General features: G+C 39.0%; 1 protein-coding gene across 6 annotated transcripts in view; it reads right to left on the reverse strand.

The window, feature by feature from the left end:
• Positions 1–22,021, reverse strand: part of RASGRP3 (RAS guanyl releasing protein 3) — a 111,776-nt gene that overhangs the window by 39,327 nt on the left and 50,428 nt on the right. For 5 of the 6 annotated variants that reach the window (XM_061155613.1, XM_061155615.1, XM_061155617.1 and 2 more), the window contains one exon: positions 4,651–4,783. The gene's annotated coding sequence lies outside the window, so the exon portion shown is untranslated. Of the gene's footprint in view, positions 1–4,650; positions 4,784–9,303; positions 9,409–22,021 lie in introns of those variants that run through there. The other variant, XM_061155614.1, reaches the window with a different exon arrangement.

Below are 22,021 nucleotides of genomic sequence, written 5' to 3' on the forward strand. Positions count from 1 at the left end.
GCATGGCTTTCCTACCTGAAAAGATAATGACTGCTATTTACTCTGTATTTCTGTAAGAAAATTATCAAAGTGATAAGAGAATGTGTGAATCACCATGATGGCAAAATGCCTGCTAAACTATTCCTTAGCATGTACGATGCTCCGAGACCATGCGAATGTGTGTGTGTCCCTTGTCCATGAAATTCTCCAGGCAAGAATACTGGAGTGGGTTGCCATTTCCTTCTGCAGACCATGGGAATGTTCTCTATCAAATAACATCTTGTTTTTCAGTTGAAAGAATTCACAACATTTTGCAATTTCTTTATTTACTTAACTGATAAAGACATTCAGGAGCATATTACCATAAACATTCAGTTCAGTTCAGTTGCTCAGTCATGTCCGACTTTTTGAGACCCCATGAACTGCGGCACACCAGGCCTCCCTGTCCATCACCAACTGCCAGAGTCTACCCAAACCCATATCCATTGAGTCGGTGATGCCATCCAACCATCTCATCCTCTGTCATCCCCTTCTTCTCCTGCCTTTGATCTTTTCCAGCATCAGGGTCTTTTCAAATGAGTCAGCTCTTTGAATCAGCTGGCCAAAGTACTGGAGTTTCAGCTTCAACATCAGTCCTTCCAATGAACACTCAGGACTGATCTCCTTTAGGATGGACTGGTTGGATCTCCTTGCAGTCCAAGGGACTCTCAAGAGTCTTCTCCAACACCACAGTTCAAAAGCATTAATTCAGGATCAGGTAGAGAGAGAGGTGGGAGGGGGGATCGGGATGGGGAATACATGTAAATCCATGGCTGATTCATGTCAATGTATGATAAAAACCACTACAATATTGTAAAGTAATTAGCCTCCAACAAATAAAAATAAATGGAAAAAAAAAAGCATAGATTCTTCGGCACTCAGCTTTCTTTATAGTCCAACTCTCACATCCATACATAACTACTGGAAAAACCATAGGTTTGACTAGACGGACCTTTGTTGACAAAGTAATGTCTCTGCTTTTTAATATGCTATCTAGCTTAGTCATAACTTTTCTTCCAAGGAGTAAGCGTCTTTTATTTTCATGGCTGCAATCACCGTCTGCAGTGATTTTGGAGCCCCAAAAAGTAAAGCCAGCCACTGTTTCCCCATCTATTTGCCATGAAGTGATGGGACAGGATGCCATGATCTTAGTTTTCTGAATGTTGAGAGCTTTAAGCCAACTTTTTCACTCTCCTGTTTCACTTTCACCCAGAGGCTCTTTAGTTCCTCTTCACTTTCTGCCATTAAGGGTGGTGTCATCTGCATATCTGAGGTTATTGATATTTCTCCCAGCAGTCTTGATTCCAGCTTGTGCTTCCTCCAGCCCAGCGTTTCTCGTGATGTACTCTGCATATTAGTTAAATAAGCATGGTGATAATATACAGTCTTGACATACTCCTTTTCCTATTTGGAACCAGTCTGTTGTTCCATGTCCAGTTCTAACTGTTCCTTCCTGACCTGCATACAGGTTTCTCAAGAGGCAGGTCAGGTGGTCTGGTATTCCCATCTCCTTTTTGATCCACACAGTCAAAGGCTTTGGCATAGTCAATAAAGCAGAAATAGATGCTTTTCTGGAACTCTCTTGCTTTTTCAATGATCCAGTGGATGTTGGCAATTTGATCTCTGGTTCCTCTGTCTTTTCTAAAACCAACTTGAACATTTGGAAGTTCATGGTTCACGTATTGCTGATTACTTGAATTAATTTTATTACAAGTATATGAAAGTGAAGGTGGCTCAGTCATGTCTGATGCTTTGTGACCCCATGGACTATAAAGTCCATGGAATTCTCTAGGCCAGAATACTGGAGTGGGTAGCTTTTACCTTCTCCAGGGAATCTTTCCAACCCAGGGATCGAAACCAGGTCTCCTGCATTGCAGGTGGATTCTTTACCAGCTGAGCCACAGGGGAAGCCCAAGAATACTGGAGTGGGAGCCTATCCCTTCTCCAGGGGATCTTCCCAACCCGGGAATCAAACTGGGGTCTCCTGCATTGCAGGTGGATTCTTTACCAACTGAACTATCAGGGAAGCCCCTACAAGTATATATAGAGAGATAAACTTCAAATTGCAAATATATTAATGAGGATTATCCTCAGTGATCATGTAAATGTTGAAAGACTGGTTAAAAATATTATTTGCATAACTTTTCTAATAGTATTATTAATAGTATTAAAAATATTAACAATAATCTATTGAACATCCACATTATGTACCAGGTACTATATCAGATGTTTTGCATATATTATCCAACTTGACCTTCACAGCAATACTGTAACGTAGTAATTATTTTTCCAGTATAGACACAAGGTCATGGGATTCACAGAAGTTTGGCAGTTGCTCTAAAGCCATACAATTATTAAGGCCTTGAATCAGAACTCTGTTATAAAATAGTTTTTGGTTTCCCTTTTTCCCTTTTATTGCTCTCCCAAGTGCAGACATCATGAGCTGTCACAATTTTGCCCCCTAATCTAGTGTGAAAAATAGCACTCCACACCATCTCAAAAAGAGGATATAAACCAGGTTATTCGTCACAGAGGTAGAAGGAAACCGTGGGCCTGAGAGCTGTCCATTTTATAGCAACGGCATGGGGAAAGTGGGATTAGAAACAACCTCTCAGAGATGCTTATACCAAAAGTGTTCCTGTAGGAAACACACCACCATTTTATTTTACAGAGCAAGTCCTTGATGCCAGCTCCATACAAGGCTTAGAGAAATGGACACGTTATCATGATGTAAGACAGTTATCCACTTTGGACAGTTTAGTAGGTAAATGTGGCCATTTGAACTTCATCTCTCGAACTGTTTAAAGTCAATGTCTATTTTACTCTCAAAGTCTATTTATTCCTTGGTAGTCATGGAGCATCTGACAATTGCTAGGCACTAGGCAAGGCATTGAGGCTGCAACATGAGATCATCACCACATCCCTGCCTTCAGTGGGCCCATAGTCAACTTCAGAAGGTAAACACATGAATGAAAAGAAAAGAAAAAAAAAAAAAGCCTATGGTCCACATGTGTGGCTGCATTAGTTCAATGATGCCACTAAAGACTGACATCTAAATGAGTCTATTCACCAGCTAAATAAATCCAGTGGAAACACAGTCTTGTACTAAAGGTACCACTCTTAGAGCATCAAAAGAAGAATTATTTCACGTGTCATAAAAATAACAGAAACACTGGATCAATGCTGAGCCACTTGGATAGTCAAAGGGTTTGTGAAATGGGAATATTAAAGTAGTGCAGAACCAACTCTTACATCTCTTAACAAAGTACTTATCAGTAAGACCCTTCCCAAACACCCTAATTTAACACAACACTCTCTCTCCATGCCCACCTCCCAAATGGCATGCCCTATCTCTCTTCCTGGATTTCTTTTTCTTCATAACATGTATCCCCATTTGAGATGCTATCCATTTTACTTGTTCATCTGCATTTAAATCTTTCTAGCACTACATACGTAAGCTCAGTGAGTACAGGAATTTTTGTGTTAGTTCTCTGGTGTTTTCCCCAATTCCTAAGATTTTGCCTCTCAAAAAAAGAATTTGCTGAATTAATGAAAGAGTGAATGGGTGGATAAAAAAAGAGTAAAATAAAAATGATAAAAAGCTAGTCTTTAAACATGTATATATTTGGAAGAGTGGATACCATAAAATTTTAAGACGTTGTTTTCTAGTTTGTTTTAGTACTAAAAGCTACTAAACTGTAGCTAGTTTAGTAGCAGCTTTTAGTAAACATTACTGGAACAGAAGTTTTCTAGATTTTCTGCAGCTTTCTAGATATGATAGGATCTGCCTATACTCCATTGATAATAAGAACTGGGTACCTCTTCCAGGACATTTTGGGGCAAAAGTTTGATTACCTTCTTGTATCAGTTCAGTTCAGTCGCTCAGTCATGTCCGACTCTTTGCAACCCCATGAACTGCAGCACGCCAGGCCTTCCTGTCCATCACCAACTGCCGGAGTCTACCCAAACCTATGTCCATTGAGTCAGTGATGCCATCCATTATCTCATCTTCTGTGGTCCCCTTCTCCTCCTGCCCTCAATAAACAGGCTTTTTTTTTTTAATCTTGTTAATGCTTGCTAATGAAGAGTAAATGTATTACTTAGACCAAACAATCTAGATTAATTAAACTAATTCTGAGATCAAAACCAAAATTATTCAGCTAATCTGTCTGGGGAAGTTATTGACTTTTCCCAAAGGGTTAGAAGTAATCTGGCACCAAAGACCTGTCACCATATTTGGAGTTATATTTGTGATCTGCAAAGAATCAGTCCATGAGAGCCAGATGGACGAGGCTCCCCAGTTACAATCTGTTTCTGCAGTCAGTAGATGTATCTGTGTCCCTGTTTAGAATTCTATCACCTACATATGTACCTGAGATCTTATTTCATTTCTGTGGATATTATTGTGTCTACAACTGTTTTTTCAAAAGTACAGTTTCTTTATTGCAAAGGCAATATACATTCATCATTTAAAATAGGACAGTAATTAAAAAGGAAAGAAAAATCATTATCCACAATTCCATCATCCAAAGAATTCTTGTTAATACCATGGCATATTTCTTTTAGTTTTTCTCTCATAATTATTTTGGCAAGTTTCTTACATAATCTACAATAGTTTAAAGAAATACTTACCTATTGGTCTTACACAGATAGATATCCAGACATGAAAGAATATTAAGGGCAGTTTTCATCACTGGCAAATGTATTGAGGATGCAGTCTGTTGAATTGGTTTACCCAACACAAATAATAAGTACTTTGGAGAACCTGATAAAAGAACAGAAATAAATCCCCAGAGTTAAATAATAGGAGCCCCAAATAATCCATTGTGTTAAAGTATTTTCGAAATCCTTCAGTTATAAGTGGTTTGGAGATTTTTGTCTAAAAATCACCCACAAAATTAATTAAAAAGACAATGCAGTTGAAGTAGTTATTTGGTGCCATGATATTTTTAAGATCAAATTGTTTTTTAAAAATAAAACAAAATAAATTCCAGCCAATTAAAAGCTATAAGTATGGAGGACTCCCCTGGTGGTCCAATGGTTAAGAATCCACTTTCCAATGCAGGGACATGGGTTCAACCCCTGGTCAAGGAACTAAGATTTCTCATGCCATGAGGCAACTAAGCCCTTGAAGGAACTGGAAAGAAGCCCTCACAGCAATGAAGATCCAGCATGCTGCAACTAAGACCCCATGCAGCCCAAAAAACCTACAAGTGTGATAAAACCAAAATTTATACACAATGTAAAATATTATTTTAGTCCAAATATACATCTATGGGTAGATCACTCATTAAGAATTTCCAAACATTGACTATTGAATGTTAGTAAGTCTCTAAAACAGTTTGTTGTGGTGATTGTGAAACTATTCTAAATCACTCCTGAGAGTCTCAGTGAGAATGTCAATGTTATTTTAGTCCATGTTGTTTAGTCTTCTGATGGCTTTGGACTTGCTTTTGTGTTGATAGGTACTCTCTGGCTTCAGTGAAAATTATTGCTCCCCAGCATAAACATTTTTCACAAGTTTGAAAAGGACACAATAAGTCAAAATTTCCCCAGAGCTTGAATTCTTTCTAAGAGAGAAAGTCTCACTTCAAAAGAACAATACACTTCTGTCGGGTGAGATTTCCAAAGGCCATGATGTCTTCACGCAGCAAAAGACTTTCATTAATGTGACTTGTGAAGACCCAAAAAATCCTTGTGAGGTGGCGTAGGGCAATAAGAATGATGCTCTCAATGTTAGAGATTGTGCAAAGGAGCCAACTCCATGCAACTATACATGGACAGATCTTAAGAGTCCCAGACTCTTGATTCAGAGCATTTAGTTTTCCAAAATTGTGTTTCAATATTAGATAGACAAATGGGGAGAGTTTTACTACTTTGAGTAAAATGTTGTTACCATTCTGAGTGAAATGCCATTGACGCTAATTACTAGACTGTTTGAGTTAGAAGGTAACATAAAAAGCACGCACCGTCAATCTTGCAAAAAACTGGGTGCTTGGGAAGGTGTCTCCCTTTGTACACAGTTCCTCTTCCCTTCCCATATTTAAAAGCATTTAAGTTGAGGACTTAAGGTGAAGTATTATAGGAGATCAATGTTTAGAAGTACGGGAAGAGAGATGTTAATCTAAAGAAAGGAGAAGGAAATAGGAGGAAAAAAATACTGTGACACTAGGCATCCGGTAGTGGGGCAGGCGGCCTCGTCAGCAATGGAATCCCATTCCTGAAAGTGCTGAGGCCAAAGTAAGGTAATGACTGTCATAGACGTTGTCGACTAAACTCCCAGACAGTGTCTAGGAAACACGCCAGAATAACAGCAAAGGTTGGTTGCCTGTAGCTCTAGGATTGCAGAATTTATAAGGTAAAATATTACATCTAGTAAGTATTCAAGGAATAGTGTTGAGATTATATTGGCCATATTAGAACTCCCAAAGATAGTCTTTTTTTTTTTCATTTATTTTTATTAGTTGGAGGCGAATTACTTTACAATATTGTAGTGGGTTTTGTCATACATTGACATGAATCAGCCATGGATTTACATGTATTCCCTATCCTGATCCCCGCCCCCCTGCCCACCTCCCTCTCTACCCGATCCCTCTGGGTCTTCCCAGTGCACCAGGCCGGAGCACTTGTCTCAAGCATCCAACCTGGGCTTCTCTATAGCACTATCTCTGTTGCAAGAAAAGACAAATGAAATCTCTTGAAGATTCTTCCCTCCTAATGGCAGATATTGTCTAAACATATAAGTAACCATAAGTACGTTCCCACACTCATATGACCTTCATATGGAGACAAGGGGATTGCTCCAAAGCCTAAATCCTTTGCTAAAATGAGGGGTAGTTATTACAAACTTTTACACTTTAAATTTTAACAACTAAGTTGTCACAGCGTTTGTAATTCTGGCAACACTCAAGCTTAATCTTCCTTTCTCTACAGAGACATGAAAGTTTAAAAGTTCTGTGATTATATTCACTGAGACTCCACAGTAGAATCAAGATTATTGAGTTCAATAAGAGAAATGACAAAACTATGAAAGATAGTTAATTTATTTGACAAATGTTGAAAGTAAGTGTTAAGTGTGAAAGTGTTAGTCGCTCAGTTGTGTTCAGCTCTTTGCGACCCCATGGACTGTAAGCCCACCAGATTTTTCTGTCCATGGAATTCTCCAGGCAAGAATACCGGAGTGGAGAGGCGATTCTCCAGGGGCTCTTCCTGACCCAGGGTTTGAACCTGGGGCTCTTGCATTGCAGGCAGATTCTTTACCATCTGAGGCACCAAGTAAGTCATGACAAATAACGGGTTGGCTCAAAAGTTCATTTAGGTTTTTGTAACATCGTATAGAAAAACCCAAACGAATTTTGTGTCTAACCCTATACTTATTGAGTATCTACTAGACACCAGATACCAAGCAAGGTACACTTGAGTGGCTGGTAGAAAAAGTTAGAGACAAGCAAAGAGAAGGATAAATTGATGAACAAGACAAACATAATTCTTGCTCTTATACTCCAGCAAAGAATTAAATAAGAAATTAAAGTATCCTGTGAAGGGCTGAAGCACTAAGACAGTCTAGGAGTCAGAGGAGTTTTAGACAGGCCAAGTGTGGGTAGGATGATGGCAATTAAGAAAAGTTAAAAGATATTTAGAATGACTGATGTATTGAATGGGGCAAGAGATGAGCCTTATTATATTAAGCCTTATATATTAAGGAGTTTGGGCTTTATCTGAAAGGCAATGAGAATCCCTTGTTTTAACGGTGAGTAGGAGAATGGCATGATCAAGTTTGGATTTTTTAAAAGATTCTTTCAGCTGCAATATGGAGAAGAAATTAGTAAAAACCTACACTAATGACCAGTGCATAGTCAATTATAACTATCCACGCAAGAGATAATGGTTATCTAAACCAATGTGTGGCAGTGAAAATGGAGAGACGTGATTGGTCACAGAGCGTATTTTGACAATAGATCCAACAAGATTTGCTGATCTGTTGGCTATGGGGAATGAGTAGAAAGGAGGAATCAGGGATAATTTCCAGATTTCCATCTAGACATTTGGTTGGGTTATGGGCCATTTCCCTGAGACTGAGAAACGAAGGAATGGGGGAAGGAGTAGGAAGTTCATGGAGAGGGCAGCAAACAATGAATGCACTTTTGAACGTGTTGAATTAGAGATGTCTGAGACATATTAAGGGGAATGTTGAGTTAGCTTCTGGATATCTGTTACATGTTTAAGTGCTAGGCATCAGTAGAAAGGGAAATTTAAGGGGCAGGAGAAAAAGAACTTACATAACAAAGTCTCTGGGAAGACGAGAGTGATGGACTGTGCCCAGGTGGAGGGATTTACCTTGGATAAAACAGAAGGTTGCCTCTTTCAATGTAAAGGCATGGAAGAGGAAAAAACAGGTATAGATACAGGCATATTTGTCCTTTTGATAGCAGGAAGTCAAGGAACTTCCTGTCTAGTGACTTCTATTTACTCTAAAAGAAGGAGACAAGGTCATCCGCTGGAAGGTCTGATGGAAGCAGATCTGAGGTTTACGCAGAGGAGAAAATAAACAAAAGATACTGTGTAAGATCAGAAGAAAGAAACCAGAAGTACTGAGATTATTTTCATCAAGAATAAAAGGCTGATTTTCTCTTCTTCTGGAGTTTGTTTTAAGAGGAAGTTTAGTGTTCCTTGTTCCTTGGGTGACATTACTTACTCATGTCAATACAAGAAGATCAAATATTGATCTTCTTCTGTATGGAGCAGGCAATTCTGGGTTTCTACTGTTATCATCTAGTCACATAAGTTTCTGTAAGTATGAACCTCAGAGCTAAAGCATGGTTGGCATTCTCTGGATGGTTTCCTTTTGAGGGCATGGGTCCCTGCTCCCATCTCACCTAGCTTTGCTTACAACAGGGAAGAGGGAGACAGATACTATTGGAAAGGAAACTATAATAAAGAAATAGGTCATGACGTCACAGGACTGGGCAGCGGGGTTGGGCGGAAGGGGCTAACCCGACATCTGGAAGGGAAAAAACATTGGTGATTGATTCCAGAGAGGAAAGAAAGAGGCTCTTCTAAGCATCGACAGAGTGACAGGGGACTTCCCTGATGGCCCAGTGTTTAAGAATCCACCTTCCGGTGCAAGGGATGCGGGTTTGATCCCTGGTCAGGGAACTAAGATCCTACATATCACAGGGCAATTAAGCCCATGAGCCACAACTAAGACCCAATGAAACAAGCATATTTTGCAGGCCCTTGAGAAGTTGAGTCCTAATAGGGTCAAACCAAGTTTTATGGGCTAACCTGAGTGCAATTACTTGATTCTGTCTTCCTGCAAGTGCCATGACCACAGACACTCCATGTGTCAGATTCTCTGCTGAATGCTCCCTCGGTGTCTACCACATGGCCCAGCACTTGGAAGCCTCACATTAAAAGAAATCAACAGTTGCTGAATTGGGCAGCTGTTTAATCCACAAAGACTGAGAAGCAAATGATTTAATCCTGTTTTGTAAACATTCTAAAAAAAAAAAAGAAATAATTTACCTACCACACTTTGACTTGCTCCAGGAAATTTCATCTGGCAACTTCAACCTCAGCCACTCATTTCCATATTCTCTACCTTTCCAGTCAAGATTTCTGTGTCTCAGACCCACCACACACAATACCCAATGGTTTCATTATCTGTTACTTTTTAAAAGATCATATGTCACAAGACACATTACTGTTGCTAGCTATTCAGATTTAGCATTCTTTGGTTATTTCTGTGTTGGTCTTCTTTTAATTTTCTTTTTCATTTCTTTCAACATCAACTCTGAGTTCTTGGAACTTATCTTTCTACTTTATTTCCTTCAATCAGTTACTTTTCCTCAAGTGCTCTGTTAAAGTCTCAATGCCAGCAATGTCAGGGTTGATTCTATCACAAAGCAACTTAGAAAGTATGATAGTATGAACTTAGAAAACGAGCCTAGTGCTACTGGCAAAGTTAAAGCATTTTAAATGGGCCACAATGATGACCCATAGAAGAAAGTATCCCACATTTACAGACAGTGGATCAATATTTCCAAATTCTACTTAAGACTGACCAGAAGCAATAGTCATGGATAATATTGAATCTCTCAAATATAAAAGCAATTTTTTTCATTTTTGACTTAGACAGGTTTATTTAGTGTCACAATGAGATTTTTATTTGTTTTGCTTGTTTATTTTTTTTCCTACAAAGAGCTTTTACTAAATTAATGGAGCATTAGTTCTTTGGCCCATTTTTTGATTGGGTCATTTATTTTTCTGGAATTGAGCTGCAGGAGTTGCTTGTATATTTTTGAGATTAATCCTTTGTCTGTTTCTTCATTTGCTATTATTTTCTCCCAATCTGAGGGCTGTCTTTTCACCTTACTTATAGTTTCCTTTGTAGTGCAAAAGCTTTTAAGTTTCATTAGGTCCCATTTGTTTAGTTTTGCTTTTATTTCCAATATTCTGGGAGGCGGGTCATAGAGGATCTTGCTGTGATTTATGTCGGAGAGTGTTTTGCCTATGTTCTCCTCTAGGAGTTTTATAGTTTCTGGTCTTACATTTAGATCTTTAATCCATTTTGAGTTTATTTTTGTGTATGGTGTTAGAAAGTGTTCTAGTTTCATTCTTTTACAAGTGATTGACCAGTTTTCCCAGCACCACTTGTTAAAGAGGTTGTCTTTTTTCCATTGTATATCCTTGCCTCCTTTGTCAAAGATAAGGTGTCCATAGGTTCGTGGATTTATCTCTGGGCTTTCTATTCTGTTCCATTGATCTATATTTCTGTCTTTGTGCCAGTACCATACTGTCTTGATGGCTGTGGCTTTGTAGTAGAGTCTGAAGTCAGGCAGGTTGATGCCTCCAGTTCCATTCTTCTTTCTCAAGATTACTTTGGCTATTCGAGGTTTTTTGTATTTCCATACAAATTGTGAAATTCATTTCTCCAAAGAAGACATACAGATGGCTAACAAACACATGAAAAGATGCTCAACATCACTCATTATTAGAGAAATGCAAATCAAAACCACAATGAGATGCCATTACACGCCAGTCAGGATGGCTGCTATCCAAAAGTCTACAAGCAATAAATGCTGCAAAGGGTGTGGAGAAAAGGGAACCCTCTTACACTGTTGGTGGGAATGCAAACTAGTACAGCCGCTATGGAAAACAGTGTGGAGATTTCTTAAAAAACTGGAAATAGAACTGCCATATGACCCAGCAATCCCACTTCTGGGCATACACACTGAGGAAACCAGATCTGAAAGAGACACGTGCACCCCAATGTTCATCGCAGCACTGTTTATAATAGCCAGGACATGGAAGCAACCTAGATGCCCATCAGCAGACAAATGGATAAGGAAGCTGTGGTACATACACACCATGGAATATTACTCAGCCATTAAAAAGAATTCATTTGAACCAGTCCTAATGAGATGGATGAAGCTGGAGCCCCTTATACAGAGTGAAGTAAGCCAGAAAGATAAAGAACATTACAGCATACTAACACATATATATGGAATTTAGAAAGATGGTAACGATAACCCTATATGCAAAACAGAAAAAGAGACACAGAAATACAGAACAGACTTTTGGACTCTGTGGGAGAAGGCGAGGGTGAGATATTTCAAAAGAACAGCATGTATACTATCTATGGTGAAACAGATCACCAGCCCAGGTGGGATGCATGAGACAAGTGCTCCGGCCTGGTGCACTGGGAAGACCCAGATGAATCGGGTGGAGAGGGAGGTGGGAGCGGGGATTGGGATGGGGAATACGTGTAAATCCATGGCTGATTCATATCAATGTATGACAAAACCCACTGAAATGTTGTGAAGTGATTGGCCTCCAACTAATAAAAAAAAAAAAAAAAGTGAAAAAATAAAAATAAAACAAAAAATAAATGTAAAAAAAAAATAAAGTAAAATAAATTAATGGAGCATTAATAATCAAAGTTGTCCTGGATTTTAGAAAGCAAAATACTAATAACTTATACAAATACTAAGTTGGGGCATATAATGTGATAGACATAATGTTGGGGAAATTACCTATATTAGGTTTAAATCTTATAACACCCTGAAAGCTAGGTATTATTATAACCATTTCATAGAGGAGGAAATTGAGGCCTAGAGAGATGAAATTGTTTGTCCATATCATATTACTAGTTAAATTGAGAGCTAAGTCCATCTGACTCCAAAATTTATATTCTTTTCACTATCCAGACAAATGTTAGCTGTTGCTAATGCTTGCCTATTAGATCAATTTTTAGGCATTATCTAGAACAAATGTTTACTGTTCCCTTTGCTTAGCTTCTAAGCATTCTGTCACTGGCACCATTGTCTGAAAATGAATAACAATCATTATTACCGCAAGCTTGACAATTTAGGGACTCACTGGTACCAAACACTGAACAGAAGTTGATAACCATCTCAGAGCTCATCTCACAAGCCCTCATAGCATTTTTTTGTAACAATTAAGTATTGGTTAAAAGGTTAAACTGTATTTTATTTATTTTTTCTTGGTTAACAATATTTAATATTGACAACCAAACTAACATATTTGCAGCCATCTGACATGAGTTGAATGAGAAGTTAAAGTCTTGAAGAAGTTCTAGCAATAAATGCAGGGGAAGAGAACTCAAACCAGCACTCTGTGACCGCCTAGAGGGGTGGGATGGGGTGGTAAGTGGGAGGGGGTATATGTATACCTATGGTTAATTCATGTTGATGTCTGTCAGAAATCAGCACAATATTGTAAAGCAATTATCCTTCAATTAAAAAATAAAAATTTTAAAAATGCAGTGAACTCGAAAGTCCAAACCAAGGGGGTATTTTCCTTGCATTTGGCTGTAAATGAACATGGAAGAGTATTAACATATACACATATTAGGCATTTGCAGTCAGATAGTTTCTAGATGGACACATTCACCCACACAGAAGGGTTATGGCAATCCCAGTATTCAAATTGTAAATATCCCCCAAATAAGACCCAGAAATAGGAGATGCTTAGCTCAGAAGTTAACACTTTAAACTTTGGGAAAATGGGGTTTTTTCTTTAAGGATCAATACTTTCTTCTCCTGAAAATGCCAAAAATATATTCATACCAATCCTGTCTGTGGCATTAGTACTTTGGAAAGACCTGGTTCCAAATGCCTTGAAATAAAGTCATATTCCCTTACCCTTTGATTGCTTATTTACCTTAGAGTGAGTATATGATGATGATGATGGAGGAGAATGAGGAAGAGGAAGTCATCTTTTTGAGTACTACAATCCAGTCACTGTGCTGAGCACTTTACCCAATGGATTCTGGAAGGCCAGACCCCACCACAGAAATCCAGCAATAAATAAAATGCAGCTAAAAAAAAACAGTTGACTCTGGGAAAATGCCCTGATGCTGGGAAAGATTGAAGGCAAAAGGAGAAGGGGGCGACAGAGGATGAGATGGTTAGATGGCATCACTGACTCAGTGGGCATGAGTTTGAGCAAGCTCCAGGAGATAGTGAAGGACAGAGGAGCATGGCGGGCTGCAGTCCATGGGGTGGCAAAGAGTCGGGCATGACTTAGCGGCTGAACAACAGCCACAAAACTTTGTTATTTGTTACCAAAAGAAAATGCAAGGAGGCCTTATGGGATGAGCTCTGAGCTAGTTATTAACTTCTGTTTAGTACTTACTGCCAACACTAACATCCTCATACCTGTGAACCCACCATGAGCAGGAGGACATTCTCAGTAACGGGCATGGGTTAAGTAAAACTCTGGTGTCCTCCCACTGAGGCTCAACTGACAATCTCAGGGAACAGAATCTATACAAAAGAGGCTCCAAAGGAATGAAGACATTACACAGACCACCACTGAGAAGCAAGAGAATGTGAACAGAAGACACAGCCCAGAGGATAAAATCTCTCTCTTACCTATCACCACTTGGAGCTGGGAGTGGAAGCTGCCTGTCTCTGAAGGGACTGGGAGAGGATTTCAAAACCTGAGTTCTAAGTTGTTACAAAGGAATGCAGCAAGAAGATAACACAATGAAATATTGCCTTCAAATTGTCTCCATGCTTTCAGAGAAAGGCATTTGTTTGATTGAGCAAAAAGGCCAGTGATTACTACTTACCTATTAAATGTTCAGCACTGTGCTATGGGATGAAGGTATGTTCATAAAGACCCACATCCCTGTAAGGGAGACCCATTATAAACTGGTTATTACAAAACAGTGTTAAGTCCAGTATCAGAGACATATATGCCCAAGACATTATAGGAGCCTAGGAACTGGACCAAATTTAACCAAAGAGATTTAGGTAGTCTTCCTCAAAGAGGAGACACCTGAGAGTAATGAGTTTATGGGTCACAAACTAAAACAGAAAACACAGGCAAAATTCACTGGTGTCAGATAGCAAAGTGGCTAGAATTATGAGCATGATTTTAGAATTGGGCAGGAGATGGATATTACCAGTCTGCTATCAAAACTTAGCATTATGTGAAAAAAGAATAAGAACACACAGAAAACAGTATTTGGAATAAGAACTGTTAAAAGTAAAATGATTGGGGCTGGGCAGGTATGAGTTGAGTTTTGAAGATTTAAAAAACATATAAGTAATGCTGCTGCTGCTGCTGCTGCTAAGTCGCTTCAGTCGTGTCCGACTCTGTGCGACCCCGTAGATGGCAGCCCACCAGGCTCCCCCGTCCCTGGGATTCTCCAGGCAAGAACACTGGAGTGGGTTGCCATTTCCTTCTCCAATGCATGAAAGTGAAAAGTGAAAGGGAAGTCACTCAGTTGTGTCCAACCCTTAGCGACCCCATGGACAGCAGCCTATCAGGCTCCTCCATCCATGGGATTTTCCAGGCAAGAGTCCTGGAGTGGGTTGCCATTGCCTTCTCCGTATAAGTAATGAATATACCACAAAAAGATAGGGACTGTACAACGCTTGATCATTATCATTATTTATTTAATTTTATTACTTACACTGATAAGCTTTAAAATCTAGATTTCTTACTCCATTTTGATGCTAATTTTGTTTACTGGGATACAGACCTACTTGAAGATGTAGTATTAATTTCTCCTTTTCAAGTGCACTGTACAATGTTCTCATACAAGTGAAATTTTTTTCTAAAACTTTGGTGGTGGTGGTTTAGTTGCTAAGTTGTGTCCGACTCTTGCGACCCCTTGGACTGAAGCCTGCCAGGCTCCTCTGTCCATGGGATTCTACAGGCAAGAATACTGGAGTGGGTTGCCATTTAGTTTATATTTATTTTTTAATTAATTTTTATTGGAGTATAGTTGATTTACAATGTTGTGTTAGTTCCTACTGTACAGTAAAGTGAACCAGCTATACATATATAAGTGAAAATCTTTTGCACTTGCTCAGAACTCATATGCTTTATAGCATTCTTTTTTTTTAGTGTTATGAAAACTTTATTTCCATTTTTTTTTTAATTATCAGAGATTATAATTATACAACATTAAGAAGTATAGAACAAAATACAACTATTAGAAGACAATTGCTTCAGTGTTGGCCTCTGCCGCACATCAGTATGAATCAGGTATACATATATCCCCTCCTTCCTGAACCCCCTCCCACCTCCCTCCCATCCCATCCCTCTAGGTTGTCACAGAACACTGGGTTGAGCTCCTTGTTTTACACAGCAAATTCTCACTTGCTATCCATGTTATGTATGGTAATGTGTACGTGTCTATGCTATTCTCTTAATTTGTCCCACTCTCTCCAAGTCTCAGTTTGAAACTACTCCTGAATCAAGGATTTGGAGGTACACTTTTTATTGGAACAAATTAAAAGTAAATTATTGTAACCTCCCCAAAATGCTTTTTTAAAAATTATTTCTGTATTCTTAATCAAACATACACAGCTTGAAGCCTATAATTAGAAGGCACCACTTAATGATTCTTTTTTTTTTTTATTTTAAATTTTTTTATTAGTTGGAGGCTAATTACTTCACATTAATGATTCTTTTATTTCAGATTTTTCTCCTACAGCAAATGTTTCTTTCTTTCTGTCAAAGAAAAACAAATCTCAAGAGGTGGTGATATCTCTTTCTCCCATCTAAGACATTAGCTAATTTCACCTTACTCCTGAGAAGAGACTGCGGTACATACCAACAAGAGAAAACATGAGTGAACAGTAAATTTCAGTCCTATCTTTGGTCCCGCTTAATTTCTCCAAGGTTCACTTTTATCATCCCTAACATGAGAGAAATAACATGACTCTGCCTTCCCCATCAGACCAAAAACAGCCTTCATTTGAAGAGATTTTAAGGGCATTAAACACAACAGGAAAAAAAGGAAGTCCTAAAACTATGAAATGTTCTAAGCCATATTTGAAAAGTTGTTTTTCAGAATTTAGAATATATTTCCACATTAGAACAATACTATAAATGGATTACTCGTAGATTTATACATGGAGGACAAGGAGATTGGTGAGGATCTGTCAAAAACACTGAAAGAACTTTTGGAATTCTCAAGTAAGTTTAGAGGTCGACAACACTGGTTCCCTATCCGAATTGAACCCAGGTCTCTTGCATTGCAGGCAGATTTTTTACCGACTGAGCTACAAGGGAAGCTCCATATGCCAAATCAAACTTCAGAAATTGTGTAGCTTCTGGAAACATGAAAGTGATAGATATATTTAGTTAGAGAGACAAAGGAGGGGAAAGAAAGAGAGAGGGAGAGGAAGATAGCTTTTTACAAAGTCACTGTTAAAGAGTTAGAAGAGGCAAAGAAACGGGAGTAAGGATTTGGTTGGCACAGTTATAAAACAAGGGAGGAACTGATGAATTGGAACTAAATCGTTAGCAGTTTAAGTAAACATGAAATGTTTTCCCGGCCTCAAAGAACACAAGCTGTCCATTGGCCATCTCTCCTCTTTCCCCATCCTCCACGGCCAAGTAGAATTTGCTAGCTTGATTTCACCCCCTCTTCAGCCAGTCAAAATCAATTCTCCCTCCACTCCCAACCTCTCCACCTCTCCGAAAACACTCTGGTAGAGAAGTCAGTGCGTTCTGTCACAAGTTATGTCAAGGCTCAGCTGCCCTGTGTTACCTCTTGACCACACTCACCCTAAAATTCTCCCCTCGAATGATTTTCCTGCCATCTTCTCTCCCCTGATTTGCCTCCTATGCCTCTGGTCACACTTCCCAGTCTGATGTGCAGGATCTTCTACTGCTGGGGGTTTGCAGTCTCCATGACTTTCCATTTTGCCTCAAACTCTTCATGTAAACTCATCCACAATCACAAGATTCAATCACCACCTCTGCATCAGTGACTCCAGCTATGTGATATACTGTATAGCAGCAGTCCCCAACCTTTTTCACATGAGGGACCAGTTTCAAGGAAGACAATTATTCCACAGATGTGGTGGTGGGAGGGGTGGTTTGGGGATTATTCAAGCACATTACATTTATTGTGCACTTTATTTCTATTATTATTACATCAACTCCACCTCAGGCCATCAGGCATTAGATCCCAGAGGCTGGGGAGGACAGATTGGACTCTGGAGAGAGGCACGCTTGGGATAACATCTAGGCTCTGCTCCTTCTTAATGAGTGACTCTGGGAGAGTTCTACTTAACTTCAGGGTAAGTTTGCATTTCTTACCATCATATATTGCTAGTGGAAATGTAAAATGAAGAAGCCACTTTGGAAAACAGTTTTGCAGCTCCACAAAAACTTAGAGTTACCATATGGTCAAGAAAATTCACTCCTGGGTTAGACCCAAGAGAATTGAAAACGTATGTCTACAAAAAGTTTGTACACAAATATTCATAGAAGTAACATTCACAATAGCGCCAAAGTAAAAACAACCCAAATGTCCATGAACTGATGAATGGAAAAACAAAACGAGGTGTATCTATACAATGGAACATTTCTTAGCCATAGAAAGAAATGAAGTACTGATACATGTTATAAGGGTAAACCTTCTAAATATAATACTAAGTAAAAGAAGCCAGACAAAAAGGCCATATACTGTATATATATATGGCCATATATTGTAAACTATAAAGGCCATTGTAAATATTTAAAGGCCACATATTGTGAATTCCACTTACATGAAGTGTCCAGAATAGGCGAATCTAGCAGGTAGAGACAGAAAGTAAACTATTAGTAGCAGTTGACAGGGGCTGAGGGAAGGGAGGAGGAGGGAGCAACTGAGAAGACTCAGGGTTTCCGTTTGGGGGTGATGAAAATGTTCTGGAATATACTAAATTCCTTGTGAATATACTACAAACGCACTTTAAAAAGGTAGATTCTAGAAAATAGATTCAGCTAGTGGGAAGCTACTGTCTAGCATAGGTAGCTCAGCTCGGTGCTCTGTGATGACCTAGAGAGGTGGGATGGGGGGCTGAGAGGGAGTCTCAAGAGGGAGGGGATATATGTATACACATAGCTGATTTAGTTCCTTATACACCAGAAACTAACACAACATTGTAAAACAATTTTACTTCAATTACAAAAAAAAGGTAGATTCTAATGGTATGTGAATTATTCCAATTAATTTTTAATTACTTCAAAAGATGTCCTCGTCACTTTCCTAAACTGCTATATTTCCTGTATTTCCTTCCTTGATTTATAGCTCAACCTTTCTTCCAGTATTCCATGCCAGAAACTTGGGATTCACCCTAGATCGCCTAGTGCCTTCTTTCATCATCCCTCCATATCCAAGTCTGATCATGAACCTCCAGACACTTTCTCATACACCTCCACTTGTTTTCCTGTCCACTGCTGCTCCTGGGTTCAAGCTGTCGTTACCTTTCCCCTGGTCCACGGAATGCTTACTCATCAGGCTTCTAGATCAACTCTTATCTCCTGTTTCTCTCTTCTTTCTGCTGGTGCCAAATCAATCTTTCTGAATTATCAGACTGAGGACATAACTCCCCTATTCAAAATTCTCCCACTATTCCCTATCTGCTCGATAACAAGTCTTTGCCTGGCATGCGAAGCCTTTCGTGAGTGGCCCTCATTGTCCACCTAATCCCTCACTCTTCTTTCCTCACCTCCATTTTACCTGTTGTTGTAAAATGAACTTCTTTTTCCTAAGCCCACATGATAGGGACTGAATGTTTGAATCCCCCAGCAAATTCATATATTGAAACCCGAATCCTCAACGTGATGGTATTTGGAGATGGGGTTGTTGGGAGGTAATTAACTCATGAGTGTGGTTTGTTATTTAAGCCTCGCAGTCTATGATATGGTTTAGCAGCAGCTTGAACTACAACATCATGCTTTGCACATACTGTTTTTTCTTAGAATGGCTCTCCTCCCCCAAGTATGTCTGCATGCAATCACAAACTCACTTTTCAAAGGCCTATTTGAATTCTCCTCTTCCCTCCCAACTCTTCCAGGCAGACTATGGCACCCAACATACTGACTTCCTTCAGGCTTTGTATGATTTATGTTACTCAGTAGTTCTGTCTCCCCACTAATTTCGTAAGAAGTAGACCCTGTCTTCTCGTCTTTCTAGCCCCCAACACAGAAGTATGTCGATAACTTATATGTGGTTACCTTTTTCTGCTATCATAGCCTTCCAACATGGTCTCTAAACTTCAAATTTGTTTCTTCTACAGTTTTCTTCTCTAATCTTACTTTTGTCTCAAGCTTTTTCTTTGGACTGTTGAATGAATTTACTTCTTTTATATTAGCATGCCCATAATGAAATTTCAAGACATGCTTCCAAATTTGTAGTAGTACAGATTTATGTTAGAGAGAATAAAAATACACCAAATACTTCTTCCAGTCACTTTCTCATCTGCATCATAAATACTTACTTCTGTGCCAGGCAGTGTGATTGACACCATGGCAGGGGTACAAGTATATATCAGGTACGGAGACCATAGGGTCTAAAGAGGGGAGACACATGGACAGAAATTATGATACAGGGCATTATGAAAGAGTCATGAGAGAAGTAAACACAAGTTCTGACTCACAGAATTAAACTGTGCCTTAAAGCATAAGTGAGGTTTCACTGATCAGAGAAAAGAACACTGTTTGCAGAGAACGGGACATTGAAAAAAGCAGACAGGTGTGGAAAGAGCAGGAATGCCAACAGAATGGTGAGGTCTTAAAACTGGAGTTAAAGTACCTATGTGTTTACTTACTCACTCAACAAACATGGAGAGAGGGAGAGAGAATACCATGTTCTCAGGATCAGAACTAAAAGCCTCTGATGGTCCATGTGAAATAATCTAATGTAGCCTTTTTCTGTGTGTCTGTGTAGGCTTCACATGCATCCATGCATGCTCAGTCATGTCTGACTCTTTGTGACATCATGGACTGTAGCCCGCCAGGCTCCTCTGTCCAGGGGGATTCTCCAGACGAAAATATTGGAGTGGATTGCCATACCCTCCTCCAGGGGATCTTTCCAACCCAGGGATCAAACCCATGACTCCTACATCTCCTGAATTGGTTGGTGGGTTTTTCACCACTATTACCACCTGGGAATCCCCACAAAGACATATACATGCCCCCAGAGAGTCCAGGAGAGTTTAGTAGACACACTTAGAAATGCAATATCTTGTGTGTACCAAAGAGTCATGAATGGGACCCAGGTCTTCACATTGCATTCATTCTTCTGCAGAATGAAAATAAATGTTAGATTACTAATGTCCTCAAAAACAATTCTTGAGAGTAGCTATTACACAAAAACATTTCCACCAAAAGTTTTGCTGATGGATCTACTTGTCACAAGAAGGGTGTTGAAGAGCTGAAATAGTAAGTGAAACCAAGCGGGGTGCTAAAATTAGAATGAGAACCTCATCGGCTTCTGTGGTAATTTGTGGGGATTTCACAAGTCCGCATGTTCACATAGTTTTATGCACTTGTTAATCTTTATCTCACCACAATATCTCATGCTCAGTGACTTTTTTCAACACTTGCTTCTTATTACTAGTCCAGGAAACTGGACATGTATTTATTTATTTATCTTAGACACTCTTTAACTATTAATCACATAAAACCTGAAGGTATTCACCAAGAACTTAGGCAAAAAGATACTTCCTCCCTACTAAATGCAACATAAATTATCTATGGAATTTTTAAAACAGAAAAATAACAGAAGAAAATGGTTAAATCTCTCATTAACTTACCACTTCATAATAATGTAGTTAACACTTGGTTTGGGAAATAAAGGCAAAAACCCATCATAAAAACATCAATGACTGGGGGACAATACTGGAATGTCTGAAGCAGTATCTCACTGAAAAATCAAAGAATGCTCACAACCCAAAATGTAATATTTTCATGCATCTAAAACAATGTGGAGGAAGCCCAGATTTTATAAAAATTGTCTTTGTTTTTAGTTATTACAGTTTCTTTTCAAATACCTAATTTTGATTTTGGATAAGAACAAGATTTTTTTAATTCAATAATGTGTTCTCTAGAGTGCCAAACATCTGATTTATAAAGACTAAACTATTCCTTTTGTCATCTAGTTGTATCTAAATCTCCATATTTTGTGGAAGAATCTGAGTCTTTCCAATAAGTTTTTTAGGTTTTTTTTTGTTTGTTTTACTGAGAATCATACTAGCATCAAAGTGACTGAACGAGTGTCATGCGTGACATCAGCAATATCTCATATAGATGTGCCTGCAGGTCCTAACAGAAAATCATCCTTTCTATAATAACTTCGGTTCTGATGCCATGACAATTAAATACGAAAGTATAGTGGCCATATACACATTATAGATACTGTTCTCAAACGTCCCTTTTTTTTTACGTTTACTTATTTGGCTGCCAGATCTTAGTTCAGCACATGGGATCTTCCATCTTCATTGTGGCATGTGGGATTTAGTTCCCTGACCAGGGATCGAACCCAGGCCCCCTGCATTGGGAATGCAGAGTCTTAGCCACTGGGCCAGCAGAGAAGCCCCTCAAATGCCCTTCTCTTCTGCATTTTTCTCATTATCTGTAAAAATCTACTTGAAGACTTGTAAATAATAAACCACAAGTGTTAGTCTTTTTTCCTCCCAAGTGAAGATGGTGTGCGTTAACAAGTTCTTACTCACTCAGCATC

The sequence above is a fragment of the Dama dama genome, chromosome 11 (genome assembly GCF_033118175.1).
Source record: "Dama dama isolate Ldn47 chromosome 11, ASM3311817v1, whole genome shotgun sequence".
NCBI classification, from domain to species: domain Eukaryota; kingdom Metazoa; phylum Chordata; class Mammalia; order Artiodactyla; family Cervidae; genus Dama; species Dama dama.